Source organism: Bubalus kerabau, chromosome 23, assembly GCF_029407905.1.
Source record: "Bubalus kerabau isolate K-KA32 ecotype Philippines breed swamp buffalo chromosome 23, PCC_UOA_SB_1v2, whole genome shotgun sequence".
In the NCBI taxonomy this organism is placed as follows: domain Eukaryota; kingdom Metazoa; phylum Chordata; class Mammalia; order Artiodactyla; family Bovidae; genus Bubalus; species Bubalus kerabau.
Window position 1 is genome coordinate 25,101,235 of NC_073646.1, and position 13,868 is coordinate 25,115,102.

Below are 13,868 nucleotides of genomic sequence, written 5' to 3' on the forward strand. Positions count from 1 at the left end.
AGCTTCAGCATCAGTCCTTCCAGTGAATATTCAGGGCTGATTTCCTTTAGGGTGGACTGGTTGGATCTCCTTGCAGTCCAAGGGACTCTCAAGAGCCTTCTGCAACACCACAGTTCAAAAACATCAATTCTTCAGTGTTCAGCTTTCTTTATAGTCCAACTCTCACATCCATACATGGCTACTGGAAAAACCATAGCTTTGACAAGATGGACGTTTGTTGGCAAAGTAATGTCTCTGATTTTTAATGTGCTGTCTATGTTGGTCATAGCTTTTCTTCCAAGGAGCTGAGTGTCTTTTAATTTAATGGCTGCAGTCACCATCTGCAGTGATTTTGGAGCCCAAGAAAATAAAGTCTGACACTGTTTCCACTGTTTCCCCATCTATTTGCCATGAAGTGATGGGACCAGATGCCATGATCTGAGTTTTCTGAATGTTGAGCTTTAAGCCAACTTTTCACTTTCTTCTTTCACTTTCATCAAGAGGCTCTTTAGTGCTTCTTCACTTTCCGCCATGATCTGCATATATGAGGTTATTGATATTTTTCCCAGCAATCTTGATTCCAGCTTGTGCTTCCTCCACTCCAGCGCTTCTCATGATATACTCTGCATATAAGTTAAATAAGCAGGGTGACAATATATAGCCTTGACATACTCCTTTTCCTGTTTGGACCAGTCTGTTGTTCCATGTCCAGTTCTAACTGTTGCTTCCTGACCTGCATACAGATTTCTCAAGAGGCATGTCATATGGTCTGATATTTCCATCTCTTTCAGAATTTTCCACACTTTATTGTGATCCACACACTCAAAGGCTCTGGCATAGTCAATAAAAAAGAAACAGATGTTTTTCTGGAACTCTCTTGCTTTTTTGATGATCCAGCAGATGTTGGCAATTTGATCTCTGGTTCCTCTGCCTTTTCTAAAACCAGCTTGAACATCTGCAAGTTCACGGTTCACGTATTGCTGAAGCCTGGCTTGGAGAATTTTGAGCATTACTTTACCAGCATGTGAGATGAGTGCGATTGTGTGGTAGTTTGAGCATTCTTTGGCATTGCCTTAAAACTTGGAATGTTGCTAAGCCTGGGGCTTTGTTTGCTAGGCGCCCCCCCTCCAGGGGCTCAAAAATCTCAAGATTCCTCCACCATCTTATCTAAGATGCTGCAAGTCTTCCACTCACAGCAGGTAGTCGCTCCCAGTCAGGGCAATGTCCAGGCATGTTAGAAGCAAGGTCAGAGGCCCACTCTGCTTTGTCTCTAAAGGGTACACAAGACTATTTATTTAATTTCCCTAACAGGTGGTAATATTCTTTTTTTATTTTATTTTATTTTTTTTTACTTTTTATTTTGTATTGGGGTATAGCCCATTAACAATGCTGTGATAGTTTCAGATGAACAGCCGTATATATACATGTATCCATTCTCCCCCAAACTCCCCTCCCATCCAGATTGTCACATAACACTGAGCAGAGCTCCATGTGCTGTACAGTCAAGTCATGGTTCTTTCACTTTAAATATAGCAGTATGTACTTGTCGATCCCAAACTCCCAAACTATCCCTTCCCCCAGCCTTCCTCCTGGCAACGATAAGATCATTCTCTAAGTCTGTGAGTCTTTCTGTTTTATAAGTTCATTTGTATCATTTCTTTTTAGATTCCACATATAAGGAATCTCCTGGTATTTCTCCTTCTCTGAATGACTTACTTCTCTCAGTATGACAATCTCTGTTGCTGCTGCTGCTGCTGCTGCTGCTAAGTCACTGCAGTCAGGTCCGACTCTGTGTGACCCCATAGATGGCAGCTCACCAGGCTCCCCTGTCCCTGGGATTCTCCAGGCAAGAACACTGGAGTGGGTTGCCATTTCCTTCTCCAATGCATGAAAGTGAAAAGTGAACGTGAAGTCGCTCAGTTGTGTCCAACTCTTCGTGACCCCCTGGACTGCAGCCTACCAGGCTCCTCCGTCCATGGGATTTTCCAGGCAAGAGTACTGGAGTGGGGTGCCATTGCCTTTTCTGATGACAATTTCTAGCTCCATCCATATTGCTGCAAATGGCATTGTTTCATTCTTTGTAATGGCTGGGTAATACTCCATTGTATTTATGTACAATGTCTTTATCCTCTGTCAGTGGACCTTTAGTTTGCTTCCCCGTCTTGGCTATTATAGAGAATGCTTCCATGAACATTGGGCTGCCAAAGCTTGTTGGTTCATTTTCTTGGGATAATCCAAATTAAAAAGAGACAATTGACCTTACAAAGATTTTTGGCAAACATGCCATATCCCTGGCCATGGGAACATGACCATGTCTCAGCCTGGACTTTATTCACATAGGGAGGTTTTATAAGATCCAAACTTAAGAAAGTTACATCAAAACACTCAGGGGACTTGCCTCAGGAGATTTGCCTCTGCCATGCAAGGCAATAATTCATTTCCCTCACCACCACCAAACCCCTTGTCTCTCCATTTGGATAAAAGTCCTGGGTAAGACTTCAGCTTAGGAATAAGATCCTTGAAGAACAGAACCTACTACGTGACCATTGAAGACAAGACCAGAAGTGGTAGATACATGCCATTGCATAGGACTGCAGACCTTGGAGTCTCTTGGGTTAAAATTGGCAAAGTTCACTGATAATGTCAGACGTGGAGTCATTTGTAAAAGCCACATTAAGGCTTTAGAATTTTAGTCTAGGGATGATGAGAAAGAAAGGATAGATGCTGATATTTTAGTGGAACAGAAGACAGTTTGTGAAGAAATAGGGTGTATTAAGCTAAATAACTACTAACTAGCTACAGTGAGAGATAATCCCTCAGTAGTTCAGCACAATACATGTTTACTTAGCACTTTTAAAAGGATCAGTTTGCAATGGTGGGAGCTCTACTCTATCCAGTGACTCAGGGATCCAGTCTTCTTCCTATGTTTCTGGCTATTGCATGGCTTCCAAGATCACCATGGCACGAGAAAAATGTGTGTAGGTGGCACATTGGTCCTTCAGTGCTTCGACTCTTAAGTGAAACCTATCTCTTCCACACACATTTTCTTACCTTGATCTAGTCATGTGGTCCTGCCTGACTGGCATGAGCTAGGAATCATAACCTTTCTGTGTTTCCAAGAAGGATGACAGGACCAGACATAGGTGAGTATAGCAGTGTTTATGCCATTGGGAATTGTCTGTAAGAAGTCTGGAACCAAGAAAACCAAGAATTATATTCTCAATATGACATTTGGTCCAAGGGAGTGCTTGGACTAAAATAAAAGGCAAACTTACTTATCCATCAAAGATTGACTGTCTTGTGTATATTAAAACAAGATGACCTTTATTCCTTTAAAGAGCTAGGATTCAAGAAAAAGGCCATACACTGGTAAGTAATATGAGTCTCCACTTTAACCACTATTAACTATGGAAGAACCTACTAGTCAGTTCCATGGCTTGGGACCCAGACCACAAATCCTTCTCAGGACATGACCAGTCATTTAGAACATGCAGGTGAGGTTAGACCATTGACCTTGTCTATTCTTTTTTGTCAAAAGAAGTTGGAGTGAGTTTCTGCTTCCAGCTATGATAGTAGTTGACTTACCTTCTAAATGTAGCCAGCTGTGAAACTAAACAAAACAAGTGAGGTAATGGTTTCAGAGATTGGACATCAAGATGCAGATGCACAAGTCTACAATATCTGAAAGGAGGAAAATTAACCAGGCAAGTCCTACAATTGCCTTAGCTTTCCATCAGGGGATAATTTCCCAACTGAAGAAGCAACTGTGGTCCAAGCAGAGAACATCAGTTGTACTGCATCAAGGAAGCAGATGATAACCTCTGGGGTAGCTGAAGGAGCTGGAATCTGTGACACAGATAAACGAAAGGGAGATATGAACAGGAGAGCATCCCAGAAGTCTGCGTGAGGGGTCCTCATGAGTTCTTAGCTAAAGACTAGACTGTACATATGCAGGGTGAGACAATGTGGGGCTTACAAAGTAGTGGCTGCTACTGGGATGAAAGAAACAGAGAAACTGGAGGTCAAAATGTGACAGGATGTTCGAATTCCAGTTTGGTGAGACGAGAGGTTTCATTCCCTAACAACTTGTTACTCACTCTGCTCCAGCCTTTTAGTAAGAAGCACCAGAAAGTTCACAGCTTAAGAGTTATACCTAGAAAAGAAGACCTTTCTAGATCAGCCCTAACATCCCTATACTGATACACTAACAAAACTGCAGGGGAGAGAGTTTGCTCAGCAGTGACCTGGCCCCTGCATTGGGACTCTGAGGGCCCCACAATCAGCTGCCCTAGGACCTGACTCCACCCACCAATGGGTTCAGAGGCATGGCCCTTACTCAACAGCAGGCTAGCATCAACTCTGGGGCCCAGTGGGCCTTGCTTCCATTCATGTCAGGACACAGCCTTGTCCACTAGCAGACAATATTCCTTAAATGAGGAAGAGCCTGGGAGTCAACTGGTACAGGGGGTAGGTCAGCCTACTAGCTTACTGACAGTAACTGGCTCCACTGAAAAAGAAGGGTCTATACAACCCACATAGGGGGCATCATTAGAGCATATGGTTCTGGTGACCAGAAGGGAGTGTCCTGCTGGTCCCCATAAGCCTAAGCTTGCATCTGTCCGACTCTGTAACCCCATGGACTGTAGCCCACCAGGCTCCTCTACCCATGGGATTTCCCAGGAAAGAATACTGGAGTGGGTTGCCATTTCCTTCTCCAAGAGATCTTCCCAACCCAGGGATTGAACCCATGTCTCCTGCATCTCCTTCATTGGCAGGTGGATTCTTTGCCACTGGCACCACCTGGGAAGCCCCAGGTTCCATAGGATGTCTCCTGTATAAGGCCATTTCTCCAAGATTAAGAAATGAAACTGACCTACTTAGTACATAGAAATAAAAGGAGAGAATTAGGTAAAATAAGCCAACAGATGGATATATTCAAAATGAAAGAATGAGATAAACCCCCAGATGAAGAACTAAGTGAAGTGAAGATAAGCAATCTGACAGAGTTCAAGGTAATGATCACTCAGGAGAAGGATAGATGAGCATAGTGAGAAATTTAACAAATATTTAGACAATAAAGAGAAGACCCAATCAGAGATAAAGACTACAATAACAGAAATAAAAAATATATTAGAATTAACAGAAAATTAGATGATACGGAAGAACAGATCAGCGCACTGCAAAACAGAGTAGTGAAAATTACCCAGAATGAGCTTTGTATGGTGATAGAGAGTAACTAGATTTATTTCAGTGATTATTATGTATAGAGTATTAAAGTACTCTGCTATGCACCTGGAACTAACTATAATTGTAGGTCATTTATATGTGTGTATCTGTGTGCGCTCAGTCGTGTCTGACTCTTTGTAACCACATGGGCTGTAGCCCACCAGGATCCTTTGCCCATGGAATTTTCCAGACAAGAATACAGGAGTGGCTTGCCATCTCCTTCTCTATAGGATCTTCCCAACCCAGGGATCGAACCCACGTCTCCTGCATTGTCAGGAGTATTCTTTACCACCGCACCACCTGGGAAGCCTCGGTCTATTACAACTTGATAATAAAACTAATAATAAAATTATTTGTATCTAAAAAATATGAAGAATTCTTAAAACTCAATAATAAGAAGAGCTAAATTTCAAAAAAGATGGGGGCAACAGATTTGAGCAGACATTTTACCTAAACAAAAAGCATAAACAGATGGAAAAATAAGCACAAGAAAAGATCATTTGCCATTAAGGAAGTTCAAATTAAAGACATAATAAGACAGTATTATGTCCCTACTAGAATACCTAAAATTAAAAAGAGTAATCATGCGCAATACTAGTAAAGATAGGAAGCAACTAGTAAAATTATATAACCCCTTTGGAAAACAATATGGTAGCTTCTTTAAAAGCTACGTTTACATGCAATATATGGCCCAGCTATTTCACTCTTGTGTATTTATTCAAGAAAAACAAAAGCAAATGTCCACACAACTTTGTAAATGAAAGTTTATAGGAACATTATTATAATAGTCAAGGACTGGAAATAACTCAAATGTCTCTCAACAGGTTAATGTAAAACCAAATTGTGGTATATCAACACAATGGTATACGATTCAGTAATAACAAGTAACACATGAAAATAGATGAATCTCAAATCATTATGCTGAGTGAAAAAAAAAGGTACATATTATATGACTGCATTTATTATTTATTTATTAAATGCTCTATTTTATATTAAAGTATAGTTAACAGTGTTGTGTTTCAGATGTAGAGAAAAGTGATTCAGTTATACCTAAAAATGTACCTATTCTTTTTCAAATTCTTTTCCCATTTAGAGAATTGTTGTTGGAGAATGCTGAGTAGAGTTCCCTGTGCTATAAGGTAGGCCCTTGTTGATTACATTTTAAATACAGCAGTGTGTACACATCAATCCCAAACTCCCTAACTATCCTTCCTTGCCCTTTTCCCCTTGGAGTAAGCATAAGTTCATTCTTTAAGTCTGTGAGTCTATTTTGTAAATAAGTTCAGTTGTATCATTTTTTAAAGTTTCCCCATAGAAGCAATATCATGCAGTATTTATCTCTCTCTGTCTGACTTATTTAGATGCTACAGAAAAAGCCAGGCAAAAAAATACATGCTGTATGATTCCACTTATTTATAGCTGCATATGTGTGTGTTTAGTCGCTAAGTTGTGTCTGACTTTTGGGGAGTCCGTGGGTTGCAGCACACCAGGCTTCCCTATCCTTCACTATCTCCCGGAGTTTGCTCAGATTCATGTCCATTGAGTGGGTGATGCTATCTAACCGTCTCATTCTCTGCCACCCTCTTCTCCTTTTGCCTTTATTTATAGCTACAGAATGCTATGGCCAGCTAAGCTCTAGGGACAGAAAGCAGACCAGTGGTTGCCTGAGTATGTATTGAGAGAAGACAGTGACAAAAAGATGTGGTGAAATTACAACCCTCACCCTTTGCAACCACTTTGGAAAAAGATTTGGAGGTTTCTTATAAAGTTAAACATGCATTTCTCATCTGACCTAGCAATTCACAAGAGAAATCAAATTCTATGTTCCCTAAAAACCTTCTACATCAATATTTTATGGAAACATTTCTCATAATAACCAAGAACTAGAAACAACTAAGTGTCTAGGTGAATGCATTAAAATACGTGATGTGTTTGTACATGACGTATTTTTAACCAATGTAAAAGAACAAATTACTGATACACAGACTAACATGAATGAAATTCCAAAATATTATGCTCAGTACATGATGTCAGATTTTAAAAAAAAAAGCATGGTTCCATTAATTCAAAGTCTTGGCAAAACTATAGTGAAAAAAGTCAAATCAGTGACTGCCTGGAATGTGAAGTTAGAGGAGATTTACTGCAAAGGCTCATAAGCAAGCAATCAGAAGTGAAAGAAGAACTCTGTATCTTTATTGGGATGATGGTGACGTAGGTCTACATATTTGCCAAATTCATAGAACTGTATACTTAAAATATGTGCATTTTGTTGTATGATAACTGTATCTCAGTGATGCTGATTTTAAAAAGAAGAGAATATAGGGAGTTTGGAAAGAAACGTAAAAGAGGACAAATCCCTGAGGCTTTCAAATTTGTTTCCCCTGCTACTTCACAAGAAACAGCAGGTGGCTGTTGCCAAATTGAGTTTATTTTTAGGCAAAGAGTTCATTGGTATACCCTTGGGGGTTATTTTCTAGCAGTAAGGATTTCCTTTTGCATTTTCTTTATAGCATAGAAAGCAAAGGCCTTGGAAAAGAGTTTGGCTGCATAAAACTGTAAAGTGCTTTGTTTTTCCTGGGATGCATTCAGAACCAAATTTTAATATTATTCTCTCTTATTATGATGAGTAGCACACAATCACAGGTGGCCTCTGTGATGATGGATAGAAGTGGAGGGAGTCATATGCTGGGAATCTGAGGACTTGAGTTGCGTTCTCTGCACTGCCTCTTTGAGTACTTTTGGGACCCCAAGCAGACCACCTGCTTGCTTTGGGCCTTAATCCCCCTACTCAGTTGGGAAAAAGAGGGTCACTGAACCTCTACTGGACTAGAAAGTTATTGCCAGACTCAAATGAGAACATGTCTCTAAATACACTTAAAAAAAAAAACAAAACTATTTATTTGGCTACATAGGGTCTCAGTTGCCACAAGCGAGATGTTCATTGCATCATGGAGGATCTTTTGCTGCTCACAGATTCTTTAGTTGTGGCACAGGGCCTCCAGAAGGTGCTGGCTTTGTAGCTGTAGCTGGTGGGTTTAGTTGTTCTGTGGTATGTGGGATCTTAGTTCCCTGATCAAGGATTGAACCTGCATCGCCTGCATTGCAAGGTGGATTCTCAACCACTGGACCACCAGGGAAGTCCCTGTAAATACAGTTTTGAATTAAAGCACAGAATAGTGCTTAGTCACTCAGTTGTGTCCAACTCTTTGCGACTCCATGAACTGTAGCTCACCAGCCTCCTCTGTCCATGGGGATTGTCCTGGCAAGAATACGGAGTGGTTTGCCATGCCCTTTTCCAGGGAATCTTTCCAACCCAGGGATCAAACCCAGGTCTCCCACCTTGCAGGTGGATTCTTTAGTAGGAATTCTACTAAATGTTTAATTTTAGAGAAGCAAGGGATGTACTTTGGCTAAACTTACACAGTCCAGGGGAAGAAGAGCACCCATACCTTGAGGTGGCTGGCTGTCTTAAGTCCCTAGAAATTGTAGTGAAGGATGGGCAATGCAGGTCTGTAGAACCAGAAGATATTCATTTGTACTCTCCAAAATTCAAAGTTCCAAAAAACATGAACTGTGTGATTTGGGCCAAATAACTTAATCCTTTTTAGCCCATAAATCTCCATCTATAGAGTTTTAATGATTATATAGAAGTTTTATAAAAATAAATTGAAAAAAACTTCTGTGGAAACATAATATAGTGACTGAGAAATGTTTAATTTGTTAAATTTAATTTAGGTTAGATAGAACTTGAAATTTTTCCTCTTAAGTGTAATTATTAGTACTTCCATATTAGTCTATATAATCCTGGAAGACAGAGCGAAGCAACAGATGAGGTTCTGAAAATAATAATGGTGATGATGACAGTAATCAAAATAATTACTATAAACATTTATTGAGAAAGTATTATTTATTGAGAAATTATTACTATAAACATTTATTGAGAAAGTATTATTGCTTTATCTGTGTATCTCAGTCTTCTCTGTAACCCATGAGGTAGACACAATACATGATAATTTATCCTTATCTTACAAATGAAAGCCAGGCTCAGATTCACACAGGTAGTTAGTGCTGAGCTGGGCTTGAGGGTTTATTTTGTGCTAGTCACCAGTCTAAATGTACTGTTCAACTGCACCATTGAAAAGATTCCTCCATAGCTCCAATTTTCACTATATGCAGCTCAGCAGCAATAAAATCATGCTGTTAAGAGATCCCAGAATGAGAGGCCTTGCTCTCTCTCTCCCAGGAGCGGTTGATCTTCAGGTCTTGGGGCTTTTGTTACAACAAAATGCTTGTGCATCTCCAACAGCACCTGCAGCCAGCTGCTCATTTGGTGAAACAGTTTGTAGGTTCCAGAGCAGGTGGTTTTCAACCACCGTTTATCAGCAAACATATCCATTGTACAGATGCACCTGCTGTTTCTCAGGACTCCTAGGCGGAATCCTTTTAAAAAATGAAAGAACATTTTGCCAAGCAGAAAATTCTCCTGCCCTCATTTAGAGGTGTTACAGATTCACATTTTCCTAAGTGGGCTTTCACATGCAGGGGAGGAAGGAGAGCTTGACATTGGCAGACCCACCCAATAGAAAACTGGATATCAAGAAATGAGGGTAAGTGATTATTGAACACTTATTCCATGTCTAGCATTCTGTTAGATGTTTTCACTCGAGGACTTTCAGATGGTCCTCAGATCAACCACAGTGTAGGGTGTATTGGTCATGATTTTCAGTTATGGTATAATTTACCAATTAACCCTGAAATTTCAGTGGCTTCCCTCAACAACAGCTTATGTATCACTGAGGCTAAGAGCCCAGCTGACATCAGCGGCGAGCCCTGCTTCACGTAATCACTCAGGGACCCAGGTTGATGGAAACTCATCATGTAGTCACTACAATTGTTTTGTCAGGGGAAGCAAAAACTGAAGAGATGCACATTGCCTCTTAAATGTCTCAGCAGCAAGTGGTACCTCATATTCATGTGCAGTTTATTGGCCAGAATTAGTTAATTGTTCTGCCTGACCACAAGAAGCCTGGGAAATGGGTGGTGGGTGTCACAACATTGATGCTTGGCAGTATATGTTTGCAATGCCTGTCCCTTCCCACAAGTTACAGGGGAATAAACTATGAGTCAAAGAAATGATTTGACTTATTCAACACCCCACAGTTCTTCAACAGCAAGACGAGGTGTCAAAAATATGTCTTTTGAGCTCCAATCAGTAATCATACAACTTCCTTACGAAGCTTCCTTGGAGTGCCATATCGAGAATCCTAATATTTCTAAGGACAGATCTTTGGATGCTATTCAGGTGTTGATCAGTGTGGGGATGGTTGTGTAGCAGTCAATGTTCAGCTAGACAAGTAGAAGGAGATTTTGTGTGTGTGTGTGTGTGCATATACACATATGTGCCCATGTGGGTATTTGTATGTAACTGTGTTAGTTACTCAGTGGTGTTCAACTCTTTGCTGTAGCCAACCAGGCTCTGTAGCCAACCAGGCTCCTGTGTCCATGAAATTCTCCAGGGAAGAATACTAAAGTGGGTAGCCATTCCCTTCTCCAGGGGATTTTCTTGACCCAGGGATTGAACCTGTGTCTCCTGCATTTTAGGCAGATTCTTTACTGCCTGAACCACCAGTGGGTATGTACATATACAGCATTCTAATGTGTGGCTATGAAATAATTAACAGTGTATTTATCTATTTCCCATACTACAATGGAACAGTATATCTCTAAAGGAAAGACTTGTGTCTGATATATATGTAAGGAATTTGTTAAAAAACTGGCTAATGTGATTGTAGAAGCTAAACAGTCTGTAACCTGCTAGTCTATGTATAATGCTGTGGTCTGTTGTCTACTAAGCAGGTGGCTGGGAATGGTGGTTGGGAGTGGGCTAGAACCCATAAGCATGAGCTGGACCTCCAGCTGATGATGGATTGAAACCCATGTCCATTCTTGTTGCCTCTGTCCTTGGTCATGAGGGTGTCCTGCAAAGCTAAGGCCCTTCCTCATGAGGCTAGACACACACGTCTAGCCTTGGGTTAGAGGTGAAGGAGAATCTAGGGGTGGGTAAAACCATGGAGGGCCAGGCTTCATGCCAAGGAGGTGAGTCAGTAGATCAGCAACATCAGCGGCAAAATGGCTACTGTTCCCTTCACCATTCAAATCTCCCGAGAATCTTCCTTATGGCCATTCTAATCAGAAATACATAAGAAGGCAAATTCAGGGCTGTGAATTTCACTCTAGCCAAGCTGACACATTGGAGACCATACAAAGCCCCTACCTCCTTGTCGGTGTGGCTGATCATCCTAGTACTGCTCAAGGGGGAGCATCGTCAAGTACATGGCTATTTGAGCACTTCTTATCATGTGTGACATTGAGCATGTTTAATATTTTTCAATTTATATGAGCTCTTAATTTCAGTTTTTGATTCTCCCAGTGTATGAACATCCAGTTGAATAGACTGTACATTTTGAAGAGCCCTAAACAACCTTTTTACTAAAAATGACTGAAATTATTCTTACAAGGATATTGTGGAGTCAGTGCATATTCAGTTTATGGGAATGAATCAGAAGTGTGTTCTTATCTTCAATCAAATACCTTCAGCTCCAGTAGTGCTAAAGTTGAGAAACCCTAGGCTAGAGAATATTTGTGTGATTTCTTATAGACCAGGAGTCCGAGAGACTACCATGTATGTGAATACCCAAAGTTCTACATAAAACTGAGAAGGTTCACATGCAGGCTGTCACTACATCATGAAACTCTGAATCCATAGAAGACATTGACTTATTCTTCCACAGATTGAGACCTAAGAATTTACCTAAGAATCGCGATCAGGCCTCAGAAGCTGAGTGAACTGTACAGAGAGGGAGTTGCTACAACTTGTTGAGAAGCTGTTGTTGCTTTTTGAGGATGAGGCATTGCAAAGTCCAGAATGAGCTATGGGCCCGAGTCTTCAGAATCTTAACAGTGCATTCAACCAATATTATTTGGTCTTTTTTCTTTTCTAGATTCAGGAAGCTTAGAAGGTTGGGAGATGATTGAGGTGAATGGTAGGAGGTGATGGAAGAGAAGGAACAAAATTATTTCATGTTTTGATGTTTACTCTCTGATCCTGATTGGGAAGAAGGGTAAGGATAAGGAAAGTTGGGGGCTGCACAGTTGTGGGAAGTATCATGGCCTATAGCACTTTCTCTTCCTCCAAACCTTCCTCTGCATGTGGACACTGGATTTGCCTGGGGAGTTTCACACCAAAAAAGAATATTAAAGAAGAAGGAATTTAGAGATCATTTCACCTTCTGCTTCCCAAAATATAAGACAAACTACTGATGGCCCTTAGATGATTTCCTGATATGGCACAAAATGAAATTATGAGAAAGCTGTTTGATGACAGTTGTCAAGAATTTTGACCTTCTTTTCCCTTCTGCCTTGAATGCTCTTCCCCAGATCTTTATGTGTTCATGAGTGCTAAGTCTCTTCAGTCATGTCCAACTCTGTGATCCTATGGACTACAGTTCACCAGGCTCCTCTGTCCATGGGATTCTCCAGGCAAAAATACTGGATTGGTTTGGCATGCCCTCCTCCAGGGGATCTTCTCGACCCAGGGATTGGACCCACTTCTCTTCTGTCTCCTGTGTTGGCAGGCAGAAGCCTGCCACCTGGGACAGGTGGGACCTTTGTCCCCTCTGGGGACACTCGCACCACCTGGGACCTTTATAAGTTCTGCCTTCTCTCATCTTTCAGGTTTTAGCTCAAAAACCTTCCCTGACCATCCATGCTAAAATGGTATATCAGGCACATACCTGTACACATCCTTCTGGATTTCATTGCCCTGGTTCGTTTTCTTTGTAACACTTCTCACCACCTGAAATCTTATGACTTAATTAGTTATTTTATTGTCATCATCTCTTCCCCGGCTTGGTGAGAACCAAGCACCATGGAGGTAGGTACCATCTTTGTTTTTCATAGTGTGGGTCTCCTGGACTGATAATCCTGCCTGGAACATAGTAGGGACTCATTTATAAATCTGTTGAAATTAATCACCCTTCAATCTTCCACTTAAGTCAGAGGGCATCTCAGTTTGGTGCACTCCTTGCAGATAAATAACAAGTTCTTTCTCAAAGGGTTATGGAGCTTACACCTCCAAGGCCACCACATTCAGTTTCCACATTCACAAGGTGGGGGCGATTTGGCAGAGAGAAAGGGAAGAATCAGGAAAGGGGAGTGTAGGAGTCAAGGAGGCAGAGCAGAAGTCAGGGCAGTTGGGCTCTGCCAATATTGAGGAACCACCCGCAGGCTGCCCCAGGTGAGAGAGGTTTTCAGCTGCAGCGAGAGACCTTGAGTCAGTGAGGGCCCTGGCAAGTCCAGGCTTGCCTGCTGTCTTGCAAATCTCCCTGATCTTGGGGGCATGGGTGGGCGGAATGTTTGCTAACTGATTCTCAGTGTCTAATTGCCTCCCGTCTGGATCCAGAGACCTGCAATTTCCACCGACTGTGAGAAAGGCTTCCAGAGTAGAGAGGGAATTTTCCAACAGCAATGGCAGGCAGATGAAAAAATAAAATCCTTTCCCTTTGCAAAATGGCTTTTACCAGTATTCAGGGCTATTCATTAATTCAGAAGACAGGACTGCTGGCGCAAGTAGCCTGGAGCCTGCTACACTGATTCCTATCAGT